The sequence below is a fragment of the Neovison vison genome, chromosome 14 (assembly GCF_020171115.1).
Source record: "Neovison vison isolate M4711 chromosome 14, ASM_NN_V1, whole genome shotgun sequence".
Classification (NCBI taxonomy): domain Eukaryota; kingdom Metazoa; phylum Chordata; class Mammalia; order Carnivora; family Mustelidae; genus Neogale; species Neogale vison.
This window is the reverse complement of record NC_058104.1, coordinates 1,870,963-1,887,941: the sequence shown is the minus strand read 5'-3', so window position 1 is coordinate 1,887,941 and position 16,979 is coordinate 1,870,963. Positions and strand designations below refer to the sequence as shown.

Below are 16,979 nucleotides of genomic sequence, written 5' to 3'. Positions count from 1 at the left end.
AGACCTCATGCTGTCATCATCACTTGCCTCCTAAACATCTCTCTGCAAAATTACACCTTGTATTGTCCGTAGTCCTACGAGGAGTTCCCTCTCCTGGTCTCATAGAGATGGCAACTCCCTCCACACTGTCACTTAGACTCCACATGGGGAAGAGAAGCATTTTCAAGACTTAAGTCAGTGAGACATCAGAAGTCACCATATTTATTCCTCATCAACTTAAACACACATCAAACACGGGTACCGAGAATTTTTGGCAAAGAAAACTAAAGCTGAAAACCTTACCTTCATATTGTCGAGGCTTTATCTAAGAGAGGAAGAAACAAAGATAAGCTGGATGTCAAAACATATTATGAGTAATAATCTATAGTACAGATAGTACCATAATTGTAATCCAAATATATTATAAACAATCACTTTTCTTAGCAGCATGAATTCACAGGATTAAAAAGGAAGACAAAATTAGAATTTCTGATGAAGTCATCGTGGTTCACAATCAATTTATGATAAAGAGCACAAGTGTGTTTGACTTATTTTTGACCCCAAATTCTATTCACATAGTATTCAATGAACATTCAACCTATTCAATTTTGACAAGGGATCATGCAGACATTGAAAAAATATCCATTAATTCGTCATTTCCCTAGCTTTCTTTTTATGTTAGTTACCACACAGTCTGTCAATAGTTTTTTATTTTTTTTTAATTTATTTTTATTTATTTTCACCATAACACTATTCATTGTTTTTATACCACACCCAGTGCTCCATGCAATCCGTGCCTTCTCTAATACCCACCACCTGGTTCCCCCAACCTCCCACCCCCCCACCACTTAAACCCCCTCAGATTGTTTTTCAGAGTCCATAGTCTCTAATGCTTCACCTCCCCTTCCAATTTCCCCCTACTCCCTTCTCCTAACTCCCCATGTCCACCCTGCTCCACAAATAAGTGAAACCATATGATAATTGACTCTCTCTGCCTGACTTATTTCACTGAGCATAATCTCCTCCAGTCCCATCCATGTTGCTACAAAATTCGGTATTCATTCTCTCTGATGGAGGCATAATACTCCATAGTATATATGGACCACATCTTCCTTATCCGTTCATCCATTGAAGGGCATCTTGGTTCTTTCCACAGTTTGATGACCGTGGCCATTGCTGCTATAAACATTGGGGTACAGATGGCCCTTCTTTTTACTACATCTGAATCTTTGGGCTAAATACCCAGGAGTGCAATGGCAGGGTCATAGGGAAGCTCCATTTTTAATGTCTTGAGGAATCTCCACACTGTTCTCCAAAGAGGCTGCACCAACTTGCATTCCCACCAACAGTGGAAAAGGGTTCCCCTTTCTCCACATCCCCTCCAACACATGTTGTTTCCTGTCTTGCTAATTTTGGCCATTCTAACTGGTGTAAGGTGATATCTCAATGTGGTTTTAATTAGAATCTCCCTGATGGCTAGTGAGGATGAACATTTTTTCATGTGTCTGATAGCCATTTGTATGTCTTCATTGGAGAAGTGTCTGTCCATATCTTCTGCCCGTTTTTTAATATGATTATCTGTTTTGTGAGTGTTGAGTTTGAGGAGTTCTTTGTAGATCCTGCATATCAATCTTTTGTCTGTACTGTCATTTGTAAATATCTTCTCCTATTCCGTGAGTTGCCTCTTTGTTTTCTTGACTCTTTCCTTTGCTGTGCAGAAGCTTTTGATCTTGATGAAGTCCCAGAAGGTTATTTTGGCTTTTTTTCTTTTGTCTTTGCAGACATATCTTGAAAGAAGTTGCTTCTAACCCTAACCCTTCTTATGTGTGGAGTTGGTTTGATTTGCTCTTGATTCTCCAGTTCTTTAAGGTGTAGAGACAGCTGCCGTGCTCTGGATTTTTCAGTCTTTTTGAGGGAGCCTTGGGTGGCTATGTGTTTCCCCCTTAGGACCTCCTTTGCTGTATCCCATAGGTTTTGGACCGAAGTGTCTTCATTCTCATTGGTTTCCATGAATTTTTTCAGTTCTTCTTTGATCTCCTGATTGGTCCAGCATTTTTAAGCAAGGTGGTCTTTAGCTTCCAGATGTTTGAGTTCCTTCAGAACTTTTCCTTGTGATTGAACTCCAGTTTCAAAGCATTGTGATCTGAGAATATGCAGGGAATCATCTCAGTCTTTTGGTATCTGTTGAGTCTTGATTTGTGACGCAGTATGTGGTCTATTCTGGAGAAGGTTCCATATGCACTTGAGAAGAATGAGTATTCTGTTGTTTTAGGGTGGAATGTTCTGTATATATCTGAGGTCCAACTGGTCCAATGTGTCATTCAATGCTCTTGTTTCTTTATTGATTTTCTGCTTCAATGATCTGTCTATTTCTGAGAGAGGCGTGTTAAGACTCCTACTATTAGTGTATCATATCAGTATGACTCTTTATCTTGATTAACAATTTTCTTCTGTAATTGGCTGCTCCCATATTGGGGGCATAGATATTTACAGTTGTTACATCATCTTGGTGGATAGTCCCTTTAAGGATTATGTAGTGTCCTTATGTATCTGTGACTCCAGTCTTTAGTTTAAAATATAATTTATCTGATATGAGAATCGCTACCCCAGCCTTCTTTTGAGGCCCATTGGCATGAAAGATGCTTCTCCATCCCTTCACTTTCAATCTGGGTGTAACTTTAGGTTCAAAATGGGTCTCTTGTAGACAACATATGGATGGGTCCTGTCATTTTATACAATCTGCAACCCTGTGCCATTTTATGGGTGCATTTAGGCCATTTACATTGAGAAAGATTATTGATAGATACGTTTTTATTTGCATCGTGTTACCTTTGAAGTCTTTCTTCCTGTAGATTGTCTCTATATTTCTATTCAATACTATTCTTAAAATTTTTCCCTTTTATAGAACCCCCCTTAATATTTCCTACAGTGTCGGCTTGGTGGTTGCATAGTCTTTTAAGCCTTGCCGGTCTTGGAAACTCTTTATCTCTCCATCCATTTTGAATGTCAGTCTTGCTGGATAAAGTATTCTTGGATGCATGTTCTTCTCATTTAGTGCCCTGAATATATCTTGCCAGCCCTTTCTGGCTTCCCAGGTCTCTGTGGACAGGTCTGACCTTATTTTCATGGGCTTTCCTCTGTAAGTAAGGAGCCTCTTTGTCCTAGCAGCTTTCAAGAGATTATACCTACAATTATGATTCCTCAATTTGACTATCAGGTGTCGTGATGTTTTTCTGGAATCTATAATCTTGGGTGTAGACCATTCCACCTCTAGTACATGAATGCTGGTTCCATTCGTGAGATTGGGAAATTTTCATAAAGAACTTGTTCCACTATATCTTCTAGACTTCTTCTTTCTCCTCCCTTTCACGGATTCCAATAATTCTGACTTAGGAACGTTTCATGGCATCATTTATTTTCCTGATTCTGTTTTTGTGGCTTCTAAACTGTTTGTTCCAGGCTTCCTCTTGATCCTTTCTCTCTATCTGTTTATCCTCCAGATCACGAATTCTATCTTCTCAAACCCTAGGTTTGAGGGAATTTATTTTTTTTAAAGATTTTATTTATTTATTTGTCAGAGACAGAGAGAGCGAGTGAGCACAGGCAGACAGAGAGGCAGGCAGAGGCAGAGGGAGAAGCAGGCTCCCTGCCGAGCAAGGAGCCCGATGTGGGACTCGATCCCAGGACCCCGGGATCATGACCCGAGCCAAAGGCAGCTGCTTAACCAACTGAGCCACCCAGGCGTCCCGGTTTGAGAGAATTTAGATTAGATTGGAACTCATTGAGAGCATTGTGAACATCATCCCTGGTAACTTTTAGCTCTGCCCTAACATTGTGAACATCCTGTCTGGTTGCTTTCAGCTTGGCCCTAATCAATACCGTTTGGTCATCCATGACTTTCTCCAACCTAGCTATTGTCTGGATAACTGTTAGCCTGAATTCTCTTTCCGACATGTTGTCTATGTTGATAGTCTTTAACTCTGTTGCAGAAGGTCCATCCTCTGTATTTTTCTTCTGTTGGGATTCCTCCTCCTAGTCATTTTGGTGAGAAATGACTGAACAAATGTAGCTGGATGTATCGACCGTGGTGCAGTCAGGGTGCACTCTGGAACACTTCTGATCAATCAGGATTCCCCACCCAAATGAGAGAAAAAAGACAAGAAAAAGAAAAAAAATAAGAGAGAGAGAGACTGAAAGAAAGGGAAGATGAAAGAGAAGGTTCAGCCCAAATGGGCCCCAAGGTAAGATTTATGAGGTATAGAAACAAAAATAGACAAACAAAAAAGACTGATAAAAGTATATAACAAGAGAAAAATATATAAATATATGCAAATACAGGAAGAACCTCGTTGAAAAGAACCCCAAGGGTAAGATTTATATACTATCAGGACAAACACAAAAACACAGAAACACTGGTGGAAGAAAAAGATGGGAGAGTGGTTGTAAATTCTCAGTGTGGGCGAGGAAGGTTGTTTTGATCCTTCCTGGATGTATCTTGATATCTTTGTTAAAGGACTCAACTTTCCTAGGATAAAGGGGGATTAAAAATTGGTTTACCTATAGGGGTCGTATTGATTGGAGAATGGGGATTACTTTGAAGTTTAACTCTACATGAATATTAGAAAATAAAAATGAAAAGGAATAAACTAGACTAAACTAAACTAAAAAAAATTTAAAAAATAGAAATGCAAAAGAGAAACACAGGTGTATGCATCAAGAATTTCAGGTTAGAAGGTTATTACGGAATTTGATGTACTGGACAGCTCACTGTGATGGTAAATAGGTTAAACAATTATCTATATACAAAAAATGAGCCAGAATAGTGGGAACAAATTAAAAATAAAAGTTGTCCTATGAAGTAGTGGTGGTGGTTCTCTTGTAGTCTTTTTTTTTTTTTTTTTTTTCGTTCCCGGTTGGTTTTCTGGGGGAGTGCCTGCCACGTTGGTTTTCAGTCAGTAATGTTCCCTGAGTTAAGTCCTCCAGTCCCCCTCTAGGGGGTGGGGGCTCTGAGGAAACCGGTTTTTTCAGGCTTTTGTTCTCTGGAGGTTTTTATGTTTGTTCACTTTTTTTTTTTTTTCCCCTCTCGTCTTGACCGCTTTTGATGGGTTTTGTAGGTTTAGAGGAAAGCAAACTGCACCCTGACCTCCCTCTCCGAGAGAAGCTTCAGTCTGTTCTTCTGTGGCTGTTGCAGAGCCCATATAAATTTCCCCTTGGCCGCTGGCAGAGTAGGTTCCAAGTCGCGGTCCCTGGGGATGTCGGATCTTTTGCTTTTACTGAAAAGCATGGCAGCGGCGGCGGTCTGGGATCTCCAGACCGCCGGAGAGCTTCCAAGCACTCTGAGATTTTCCCGCCGGCCGGGGCTGAGAGTGCCTGGTCTTTCTGGGTCTTAGAGCGCCCTGCTTGGGCGCACCTCATTCAGGGGAGGCTCTGCGTCGCACGCGCATCTCACGCTCTGAGAACGGGCCGTAGGTCCGAAAGCACCAGGCTGGGCCTTCATGCACCTCTCTCGGGGGAGAGTTTGGGGCACGCGTCTTAGGCTCTGAAACAATGGCGCGTATCAAAGAGCGCCGACTGGGCCTTTGTACCTCTCTCAGGGGAGGATGAGGGATGCGTGCATTACAGGCTCTGTAGCAGGGCTCGCATGTTCTGCCATCCTGCATGGCTCCCATCCCCTCACAGGAGCCAGAACCCATGCAATCTCACGTGCGCTGGCGGCTCTGGGACCAAGATCTGGTTTCTTTGTCACACTCTCTCTGGCTCAGAGGCAGGGGAGGCTGTCCTGGGACTGGGGACTTAAGCCCCTGTCCCTAGCTGCCCCAATTCCCACAATTTACCCCCGCGTTCCTTTGCTCTTTTGGAGTGCTTTCAACCAGTCTCCAAGTTACTGCTGGTCCCCAGACACAGGGCGCGCTTGCTCGTATTAGGGTATTACTTTCCAACTGGTCAGCTCTGGTGGCTCCCTCCCCCTTTTGTTTATCTTCCAATTTCAGTCCACCTTTCCCACTCCGCTTTACCTGCCCATTGGTGTCTTCTGCCCCTGTAGAGATCCAGATGTGTAAAATTCTGATCACAGGCTGATTTCATGGGTGATCAGAGCTCTTTGGTAGGTAATCAGCTCACTTTAGAGTATAGGTTGAAAAGGTGCCTCCTCCTACTTCCCCGCGCCATCTTGTCCCTTCTGTCATTAGTTTTTGATGTAGTGTTCCAGGATACACTGTGCGTATAACACCCAGTGCTCCATGAAATAGGTCCCCTCCTTATTACCCATCACCAGGCTCCTCAGACCCCTCTCCTCTAAAACCCTCAGTTTGCTTCCCAGAGTCCATAGTCTCTCATGGTTCACCTCCCCCTCTGACTCTTCCCCCCCAATTCATTTTTCCCTTCCTTCTCCAAATATTCCCTATGCTATTCCTTATGTTCCACGAATAAGTGAAACCAAAGAATAATTGACTTTCTCCACTGGACTTATTTCACTTAGTATATTTCCCTCACATTTTTGCAACCCAGTATCTGCACCGAAGTACAGAACCTGGGACTATTTTAAAATGCTGAAAAAAGAAAATGGAAGGAAGGAGGAAAGAAGGCAGGCAGGCAGGCAAGGGAGCAAAGGCTGTGTCAAGGATATGCCATCTCTTTCCTTCTCTACAAAGCTATCCTGAAACCTTACAAAGAGTTGGCTGTTTGCTGAATTCACACACAGTTATGGCTCATCAGGTGCTATGAAGTTTCCCAGACTGTTTAAATGCAGTGTCATCCAAAAGAAGTAAAAGCCATCGGATGAGCTAAAGAGTGGCCCATGATGAGATGAAGCATAAGCCATGACAGAAATGACAGCTGATGTTTCCAAAAAGGGGAGCGAGGCAATTCAGATTTGAGTCACCCTCATGTTATTACAGCTCAATAACAGCTAGGCAAGACCTCATTTTGACACCATTAACATATTTCCTGTTTTAAAAGTTTTACAGGATGATGAGAGGCTGGGGCCAACCCCCAAATCTTGCCAGGATATTGGATTATCACCATGCTATCAATAAACCCGTCATAGTATGTTGCTGGGGAGAGTGTATCAGGGGAGTGAAATCAGAAAGCCATGGTTATTCCTTTAATTTCACATGTTGATTAGGAACCTCTGCGCTCCCGTGGCCCATGTCACCAGCCCCATGGGCAGGGGACGTGGAAAGGTCGATGCCTACACCAAATATATAATATTTTTCTTTTCTCTTTGAAGGGAAGTTTTCTCCATTGTGAGGGAGAGGGGTAATAGTCCCAAGGAGAAAGAAACTCAAAAGAGTTCTTTCTTCTTACAAAGGTCTGCCCTCAAATGAAACTATGTCTCCAGAGTCTAACTGGGGGTTCCCCAAAGACTAAGCCACAGAGGTGAGGGAAATACTCAACTCCAGTGCCATCTCCTCCCTGTCTCACTGGCGAGGACCTCAGTCTAACCCCGAGCCAGAGGAGCAGAAAACCTCACCCTAACTCCCACTTACCTCCCTTCCTTCAGCAGGACACGGTATCTAGCTTTCAACACAACCCTACAAGGCATGCTGTAGGTAAAAACCATGACAGCAAGCACGAGAATCACACTTCCTGTGGCAGAAGTGATGGGGAGAGCAGGCTGGACTTTAAAATCTCTTCGATGTATGATACTGGGTCTAAGGGAAAAGTGCACAAGTGGAAGAAGAGATGGTAAATGTGGGCAGAGATAGGAAACTCTAAGATTGTAACATGTTGTCTAGAAAGACAACAACACCATTATAAAAATCAAGAGTGCTTGCACTGGCTTCATGAAGAGACTCAAAATAAACCAGAGGAAAGAATCATTGACAGTAAAGAAACTTCCAAAAAAGAAACAGAAAGACAAAAATTACACAGACAACACAGACAACCCGAGACTGGTAGGTCATTACAAAATGTGTAACACACACATAACAGGAATACCTATTCCTATAGGAGAGTGGACGGAGAGCTATTTGAAGCAATAATGACAGAGGATTGTCCGAAATTAATGGAGTTACCTAATCAAGATCCAGGAAAATCAAAACATTGAAAGCAGGATAAATACCAAAACACACACACAGACAACGAACCCAAAACACCAATGTTGCCTAATCTAGACTATTCAGCTACAGATCATTAAAGACAAAGAAATTGTTCTGGAAATCTGGAGCAGGGATTGGGAGTGGGTGTGGGAAGGGGAGAGGTGAGCAGGAACACCTTACTCCAGAGAAAAAGGATAAGAACGACATCACACTTCTTTTCAGAAACCATGCCATCAAGAAGGATGAAGTGTTTATACTATTTAAAGGAACATCGAGCTAGAAACCTGTGGCCAGTGAAATGATCCCTCAAAACACACCACAGAGTAAGGAAACCCGTCAGGAATAATGACGGGCATTATTTCAATGATGAAGGAGTCAATTCTCCAAAAAGACACAATAATTTCTAATGCGCATGCATCAACAACAGAGTATCAGAGCACATGAAGCAGAAACTGAAAATATTGCTGGTGGGAACAGATGAATCCATTCCTACAGCTGGATTATTCAAAATCCTCTTATCCCTCATTGACAGATCCAGAGATGCAGAAGTTCCATGAGAACACAGGTGAACTGACCAGCATCACCCATCCACCGCATCCACTCACATCGGCAGAATACTTCATTCAACAATGAGGTATAGACGTTCTGCTCAAGCTCCCATGAACTGTCACTGAGAGAGCCCATATTCGGGGCAATACAACACATGTGAACCACCAAAGGAATCGAAATCACAGGAACTATGCTCTCAGACCACAGATGACTCAAACTAGAGATCGAGACCAGAAAGATAGCGGGAGAAATGACCGGAGAGAGAGAGAGATTCAACAGCCCACTTCTAAAGAAGACATGCGTGGAAGGGCAGGCGGGTGGAGGGAGGGGTGAAGGAGGTGAAGGGAAAGAAGAGTGCACTTCTTCTTCTGAGCACTGAGAAATGTACAGAATTGCGGAGTCATGTTGTACACCTGGAACTCACATTACACTGTTTGCCAATTATGCTTGAACTTAAAAAAAAAGAACATCTGGATCAAGAAGGCACTTCAATAGAAGTTTAAAACTACATCAATCTAGGTGATAATCAAAATTGACATATTAGAGGGAAATTTGTAGTACTGAATGGACATAAAAATGTCCAGGGACTATAACATTTTTTGCTTATTTATGAATGAAAGTACAGAAGGTACATTAATATACTTACAGCGAGGATGGTTCTCCAGAGGTAAATGAGAAAGGCACAAGTTCCCAAGAAGGCAGTTAAAATGAGAAGCTTCCACAGAACTTCAATCTCATGAGGGCCAAGACCAAAATGGTCAGGCAAGGAAAGGACAATCTGAAATACCATTTGAGACAATGAGGAATCTCAAAGACATTTACTGTGTATCTGTCACAAAAAATCAACTTTACAAACCCTCAATCAGCCTCCAGGAGGTAAGCAGACCTTCAACTACCTCCTCCTGGAGGAGAAGGAGCACAGAGGTATTTCCAAGGAGCTGGGGCAAACTTTTGGCAGTGATGAGTGTGTTTATCAACTTACCATGATGATGGCTTCCTTGTTGCTTCCCTATGTCTAATATCAACAAAAAGTATTCTTTGAAACGATGTTGTGATCATAAATACATTATAACACACTAAAGCTGCAGGCAAAATCTAATAGACAAATCTTAAGAGATTTTATTTTATCTACAAGCACATTGCAATTGTTTTTTTCTATAGCTAACAGAACTTGAGAATTTATAAGCCAACATAAAATAAACAAGGTATGTCAATGTAAACTTAGAATAGGTAAGGAGTCAGTGACTTCTATTGTACATCCATGAAGGACCTGGAAAAACTCCTTTAAACCATTTCCAAAACTACACCCAAAATTTATGGACGAATGAGAGAAAGCATGAATAGAATTTGTACTAGAGGTACAAATGAGCACATTATATGGACACATGTTTATAGATCAGGACATAAGTGAGAGAGACAGGAGGCTGCTCATTAATACGACATGTGATTATTGTCCAATAAAAATAAATCAGAGTTACTGATTAGTTTCTGAAAACATTGATGTTTTCTTTCAATGCTCACTCTGATTCTGAATCACAAACCCAGATGTCAGATTTCTGAAGTATATAATCATGTGATCATGTATGTTCTAAGGATATCTGTGAGGTTTAGTATCTCCAAAAAGCCAATGGAAGCAATTCATGTTCCTATTTCTTGGTACTGTAAATAAATCATGCAAGAGCAACTTAAAATTTAACTTTCTAAAGAGGGAAAATATTAACGAATGTATATATTTATTTGAAAGAGAGAGTAGCTGAGTGCCAGCTGAGCAGGGAGCCCACCAGGGCTCAATCCCAGGACCCTGGGATCATGACCCAAGCCTAAGGCAGACACTTAACTGCCTGAACCACCCAGGTGCCTGTGAATTCTAAGAATACAAAATTCCTGGATATGAACACCAAGGCTAGGAACACATCATTTTACAAAAACTACATTTAGAAGTATTTCAGGAGAAAAGACACTAACAATGCAATTCATGCTAATTCACACCAAGCTTGAATTTTGTGCAAACACACCTCTCTAGAAAGGAGCTCCTGAAATCTAAAACATTTTCCTCTTCAGCCCTCACAGCTGAGGTCAGGAAAATGTGTGCTGGTGGGAAACGTACACTGTCTTTGAATAGCGACTGTCTGGAAGAGAGCAGTAGCTGTCAGCACAATGGTTGGTCATGGGGATCAAATGCACAAAAGACAGAGGCTGTCTTGTCAGGAATGTAAAACACGCCCAGCTGTGGGCACTCAGTACATCTGGCAGCTGTCTGGATGCTGATACCAGTAGCTGAGTCTTAACTAGAGGACAGCCAGTGGGGCCAAAAACCCTAGGTTCTCCGACAGTGGCCATGAGCAGGTGGGGGTGGGAAATGCAAGACCAGTTCATTTAGGCAAGAGTTCAGAGATGAGGTAGGGTGAGAAAGGTGAACGGATCCATGAGATGCAGCCCAGGTAGAGGGGAATGATTCCAATCCAGACGACCAAGAAATTCCCTCTTCTGAAGACTCAAATGAAACAGAATGAAGTCTACTTTGACTAGAGGTCTTCATGTGGGATGGGTCTGCCTCAATACAAGCATCCTTCTTGACTACCGACACTTCCGGATCCCTCTTTCATAATCTGGTGCAAGCGGATCTAAAGAAGTCTACTTATTTCCAGGGGTGTTCCCTAACTGTTGGCTGACTCTCTCTTTCTCCTGGGGGTACAGGGTTTACTTTTTCATGACAGAGTGAAATATTCATGCTGGGAACCATGTATTTCTTTATATTTGGACAATCCTAAGGACATCCAGAACTTTCTTATTTTGGGGAAATCAACACTCTGCACACACTTGGTCAAAGAAAGGACAACAACTCATTCACTTCCTGAAGACATCACTCCTAGTGATTTTCCTGTGACATATATCCCAGCAGGTTGTGGTCTATTAGTGTCTTCTGGGATTCTCAGGTCTCCATGGACCTGGTGGGACACACGGTCCCTGGGGACAGCCTCCAAGAACAGAAGGAAAGGGCTGATTCAGAAGTTGCTAAAAGTCAGCCAACCAAGAAGCAGAGCAAAAAGGACATTTCACTTCTTAACACTCTAGTCCCAACACCAATGCTTAAGATACCCAGGGCTGTCCAACTTTACAAATATAAACAATGCGTTGACACAAAAACAAACTAAACAGAAGCTGGACCCTGAATTTACCAGGCTTGTAGTAGGATCTTCACCGGGATTCCAGGGGACAATCTAACACCCCTAGCTCCTACTAAATTAGAGTTCCTGACATTTTCAAAGGCAATTTTAAAGAGATAGAATGTACATATCCCACAAGCCTCCTATTTGGGACAAAGAGCTCAATGGCTTTTCCTATCTTCACAAATCCTTCCTCTTGACACTATAAACCTGGTGCCTTCAGGTTTCCATCCTACCAAAGCTGTGCTTCTTGGACCAAGCAGCACAGACAGGACCCAAAACATGAGGGAAATGGCTGTGGCCACAGTCCCTTCAGGTTGACCTTGAAACCTGCCCTGTGGTGCCCAGTCGTCAGGAAGAACTCTCGTTCTTCTGAAGTTACCATCAAGAACCCCATGAAAAAGCTGTGGTTAAATAACCCAGTCGGAAGGAAGACACCACTAGCAGCTCATGGGCACCCAAGTAGCTCAGTCAGATAAGTGACCAAGTCTTGGTTTGGATCAAGTCATGATCTCATGGTCCTGAGGTTGAAGCCCACTTTGGGCTCTGTGCTCACTGCACAGCTGGTTTGGGATTTTCTCTTTCCCACCCTCTCTGCTCTGCCCCCTACACATGAGCCCTTTTTCTCTATTCCTCAAATAAATCATATCAAAAGAAGACGAAGAAGAAGAAGAAGAAGAAGAAGAGGAAGAAGGAGAAGAAGGAAGACACAAGTGAAGTGTCACATTTACTCACATTTGGGTTTGGGGAACTGGGACACTGGAGCAAGACAAGCCAGAAGAGCAGCCTTTGCACCATCATGTCCTGGTCCTTTTAAGGGGCACTGTGGGCCCAGGGAGGAAGTGGAGATGGTTGGGGGGCAGGGGTGGGTGGGGTGGGGGTGTTCAGAAGGGGTGGGGAGGGGTAGGGTGGTAATTAGGGATGGGAATAGGGAAGAAATAAGAGGGTACGATGGGGAAGGTGTTGGTCAGGAGAAGAAGGGGTCAGGGACAGTGTCAGGGTCAGATTAAGTACTCTAGGGGAAGTATCACGGTTCAGAAAGGTTAGGAGGTCAGCAGGTTAGTAAAGGACAAGGTCAGCAGGACACATTAGCAGGTAAAGTGAACTCTCAGGAGCAGTTGGTGTGGAGAATCCGTCCTCCACCAAGCCCTCCCGGGTTTGAACGTTTCCTTAGCAACCTAGAAACATTCTAATCTCTCCACCAATCCGCTGCCTTTGCCCCAGTAGCTCAACATGGATGCCACAGGTGACCTCATTGGTACAAAGCCCCTTCCCACCTGATACCCCAACACGTGCCATCCCAACGACAGATCCTCTCTGGATCTTTAGCCATCCTTCTCGTTTGCTTCCTCCAACCCAGGTCCCTTTTACCTCTTCTGGGCGCTCTTTCCTTCCCTTCCAAACTCCCGTCTGAGAGCCACTGGCTGAACAATGTAGAAAGCAAAGGAGAACCAAACTGCAACAACAAGCAAGTACACAACCAGAGTAGGAGGTTCGAGCCCTCTCTCAGCAACTCAACGCAGACAGAACATCCACAAGATGTAGATCTTAATGGCAAACCATCTGAATCCCATAGCTGTCTCCACATCCACTGATTTTAGGCACATAGGAGACCATTACAAAAATGCTCCCAATTTACTTTAGCCATAAGGGAAATTTCAATTTTGTTTCAGATGCGTTAATTCAGGCAACTACAGAGCATCTTGTGGTAATATAATGTGCTAAAAATCACTGATAAAAAGTGAACTAGAAATTCCCATATGTTTAGAAATTGAGAAGTACCTCTATCAACGGAACAGGAGTAAAAAAATAGAAAAAAGAGCAGCTCCTGGTGGCTCAGGTCATGATCAGGTCCTGGGATTAAGCCCCACATCGGGCTCTGTGCTCAGCAGGGAGCCTGCTTGCCCCTCACTCTCTGCCTGCCTCTCTGCCTGCCTCTCTGCCAACTTCTGATCTCTCTCTCTCTCTGTGTCAAATAAGTAAATAAAATCTTAAATAAAAAAGAAAGAGAGGGCGCCTGGGTGGCTCAGTGGGTTAAGCCGCTGCCTTCGGCTCAGGTCATGATCTCAGGGTCCTGGGATCGAGTCCCGCATCGGGCTCTCTGCTCAGCAGGGAGCCTGCTTCCTCCTCTCTCTCTCTGCCTGCCTCTCTGCCTACCTGTGATCTGTCTCTGTCAAATGGATAAATAAAATCTTAAAAAAAAAAAAAAAAGAAAGAAAGAGAAAAGGAAAAGAGCAACCCTGGAACTGAATGATAGGAGGATGATACAATTGAAATCAAGTATGCCTTCTGGGCTGGAATATCCTCCGGTATTAGTCTGAGAAGACTTAATGGTCTCAAAATCATCCCCAATTGACTGAGACATTGGAACACCTCCGACAGAGTAGATCTGTCACTTCTCTTTGTGGCCCTCCTACCCACTAGCTTCGGCTTTACATGAGGAACCTTTACAGGAAAACAATCCAATCAGACTCTAATGTCATCTTCTGGGACCTCCAGGAATGAGAGCATTTTGAGAGAAGACTTTCCCCAGCTTCTCCCCTGGCGGATCCAGGACAACACCCAGAGAGCAGGCAGCTCCATCTGTGCTGGGTGGGGACAGCCAAGCAGGTGGGCAGGGCCAGGGACCCAGGAGACTAGACAAACCCCTGTTATCCTCTCTCCTGGGGCCTGTCCTGGGCTGAACTTCCTAAACTGTGTCTCCCGAGGACTCTCAAATGTTTCCTCATCTCCTTCTGGCCCAAGACAGCTGATAGTCAGTGCTCTATAAACCACCACTTTATTATTGTGTAAATTTCTTGTAAACAGGAACCATTCTAGTACTGCTTAAATAGAACAACAGCTTGTTTTTCTAATTAACATATAATGTATTTTTTGTTTCAGGGGTAGTGTGTGATTCATCAGTCTCACACAGTTCAAGCACTCACCAAAGCACATACCCTCTCCGATGCCCATTCCCCAGCCACCCCATCCTTCCCACCCACTTCCACTCCTGCCACGCTCAGTTACAACAATATCTTAAACATAAACATACAGAAACCATAAAAAACAAGCCAACAACAAAACAAGGATAACAAAACAAAATATTTAATTCTGCTTAGATGCCACTGTCCACCTCAAGAGCCCCAGACTTGGGCCGCCCTGGTTGTAGAAGGAGACCAGCTATGGAAGGGGTGGGGTCAGACTAGCCCAAAAGTGAACAGGAGAGAGGCCCAACCTGTAAGGGGGGCCAGAGACTTCCATGGAAGATGGCCAGAGTCACCTTGATTAGAACTGGAATAGGGAGCAGGGAAAGAAGCAGGGAACAGAGTTTGGGGGCCTCAAATAGGTGAGATCAGTCATGGAGTTGAGGAGGTGTCCCCAAAGCCAGTGTCAGCCTCCCATCTATGAAACCCTTTGTAGCCCCTGGAGACAAGCCGGGAGCCTAGAATTTGAGATGCAACTGTCCTGCTTACCTGCTGTTTGGCCCGGTGCTCATTTCCTTCAGTGAACCGAGAGTGTCCATGCCCATGTCCATAACTCTGTGGAGGACAAGAAGAAATCACATGTTGAGAACACGCAGACATTGGCGTCATCACCTCCATGGGCTCAATGTCTTTGGAGATCCAGTGCCTCATGTCTCACCCCTGTTAATGGCAGCCCGGGTGACAACCACAGGTCCCTCCTGTTTCAGGCCTGTGCTATGCCCTGCCCTTTGCCCACATCAGCATTCCGGCACCAGATGGCAGGAGGACCCCATGAACTGTGGGGAGAGCTCTGGGCCCCTGGCAAGACTGAGAGATTCCTGGACCATGGGAAAGGTGATCAAGTGAGGGATTATACAGGACTGGGCAACTGAGCTCCGGGGCACCCTGGAAGGAATGGGGGATTGGGCACCTGTGGAAAGGGCCGGAGGCATCATACAAGATTCCTGGGTCCCCACAGGGCAGATCCCTCCTACACTCCTGCTGGTGCTGGCAGGGATCTGGAAGCAACAGCAGCACCAGCAGCAGAAGTAGCAGCAGATCTATGGGATGCTGGATGGACTTGGGAAGAATGGTCTGGCAGGTAAGTGGAATCACCAGGCTGGGATGCCCTTGGCCTCCTCCTCCTTCCCCAGCCACCTCTCAACCTCTGACCCTGACTTCACTTTCCAGCAGGGCGTGGGAAGCCAAGCAGAGGTGGACATCCGCGGCCAAGGAAGGGTCCCTCCCCAGAGCTCTGTGTCCTTGTTTCTGAACAGACAGAAGGAGTCACCCGGGGCCCCTGGAACAGGGAGGAAGAATCTAGCCCCAGAGCCCTCTCTGATGGGGCCTGGGGAGAATCCTGGAGGGACAGAATGTAGCACTGGTACAAAGTCTAAAAAGTATTAAGGAAATGGAAAAAACAAGTTGCCAGTTGAGCCTCTGGAGGAGAACAGGACCAGTTTCCATTCTTCCAATTTCTACTCTTTGCCTGGAAAATTACTTCACCTCTCCAAACCTCTGTGTCCTTCTCTGTGATATGGGGACAGCACGGCTTCATTCCTCAGGGCATGGATGCAAAGATTCATCGAGATCTGTCATACAAAGCTAGTTTAAACTGATACTTATACCTATCAGTATCATCATTTTTTCTTAAAGATTGAACTTGTTTTTCTCAATGTTATGCTAAATAAACTTTATATTTACTTTCTTAAAAAGATTTTATTATTTGAGAGACAGTGAGCACAAGTCGTGGGCAGACCCAGAGGGAGAGGGAGAGACAGCCTCCTCGCTGAGCAGGGAGGATGCAGGGCTCAGTCTCAGGACCCTGAGATCATGATGCCAGTTAAGGGCAGATGCTTAACTGACTGAGCCACCCAGCCACGGAGGGCCCCTGAGAAGGAGCCCCCAGGGCTGCAGCAGTGGGAACAGCCCCAATCCCGATCCCTAGCGGGAGAGATACATCCCCAGCGCCAGGATATCCTCCAGCCCCGGGAACTCCATCTTAGCAGTGCCTGCCTCCCCCGACCCCGGATGGCCCCAGAGTCCAGCCGTTGCCAGTCCCTGCCTGCCCCCAGCCCTTCCTCCCATTCCACCCCCTCCGCTCCATGCAGGTACCTAGCCAGGCTCTTCTTGTGGCCCATGGTCAAGGATGGGCTGTACCCCCGCCCACCCCCCAAAAGTCGAAACCAGCGCTGCTTGGAGGAGTAACACCATAGGTGGAGTCCTCGTGGTCCGTCCCTCTCCCTCCACAGCCCAGGACCTCAGCCCTACCTAGGCCACTGGGCCTCGAGCACCCTCCA

The 16,979-nt window shown here is 44.8% G+C and overlaps 1 protein-coding gene across 3 annotated transcripts in view; it reads right to left on the bottom strand.

Annotated features, from left to right (window-relative positions):
- LOC122895679 (transport and Golgi organization protein 1 homolog) overlaps positions 1-16,979 on the bottom strand; it is a 45,961-nt gene that overhangs the window by 15,204 nt on the left and 13,778 nt on the right. For all 3 annotated transcript variants that reach the window (XM_044233257.1, XM_044233259.1, XM_044233260.1), the window contains 3 exons: positions 15,190-15,255; positions 9,214-9,345; positions 283-304 (listed from right to left, as the gene is read on the bottom strand). The gene's annotated coding sequence lies outside the window, so the exon portion shown is untranslated. The remainder of the gene's footprint in view (positions 1-282; positions 305-9,213; positions 9,346-15,189; positions 15,256-16,979) is intronic.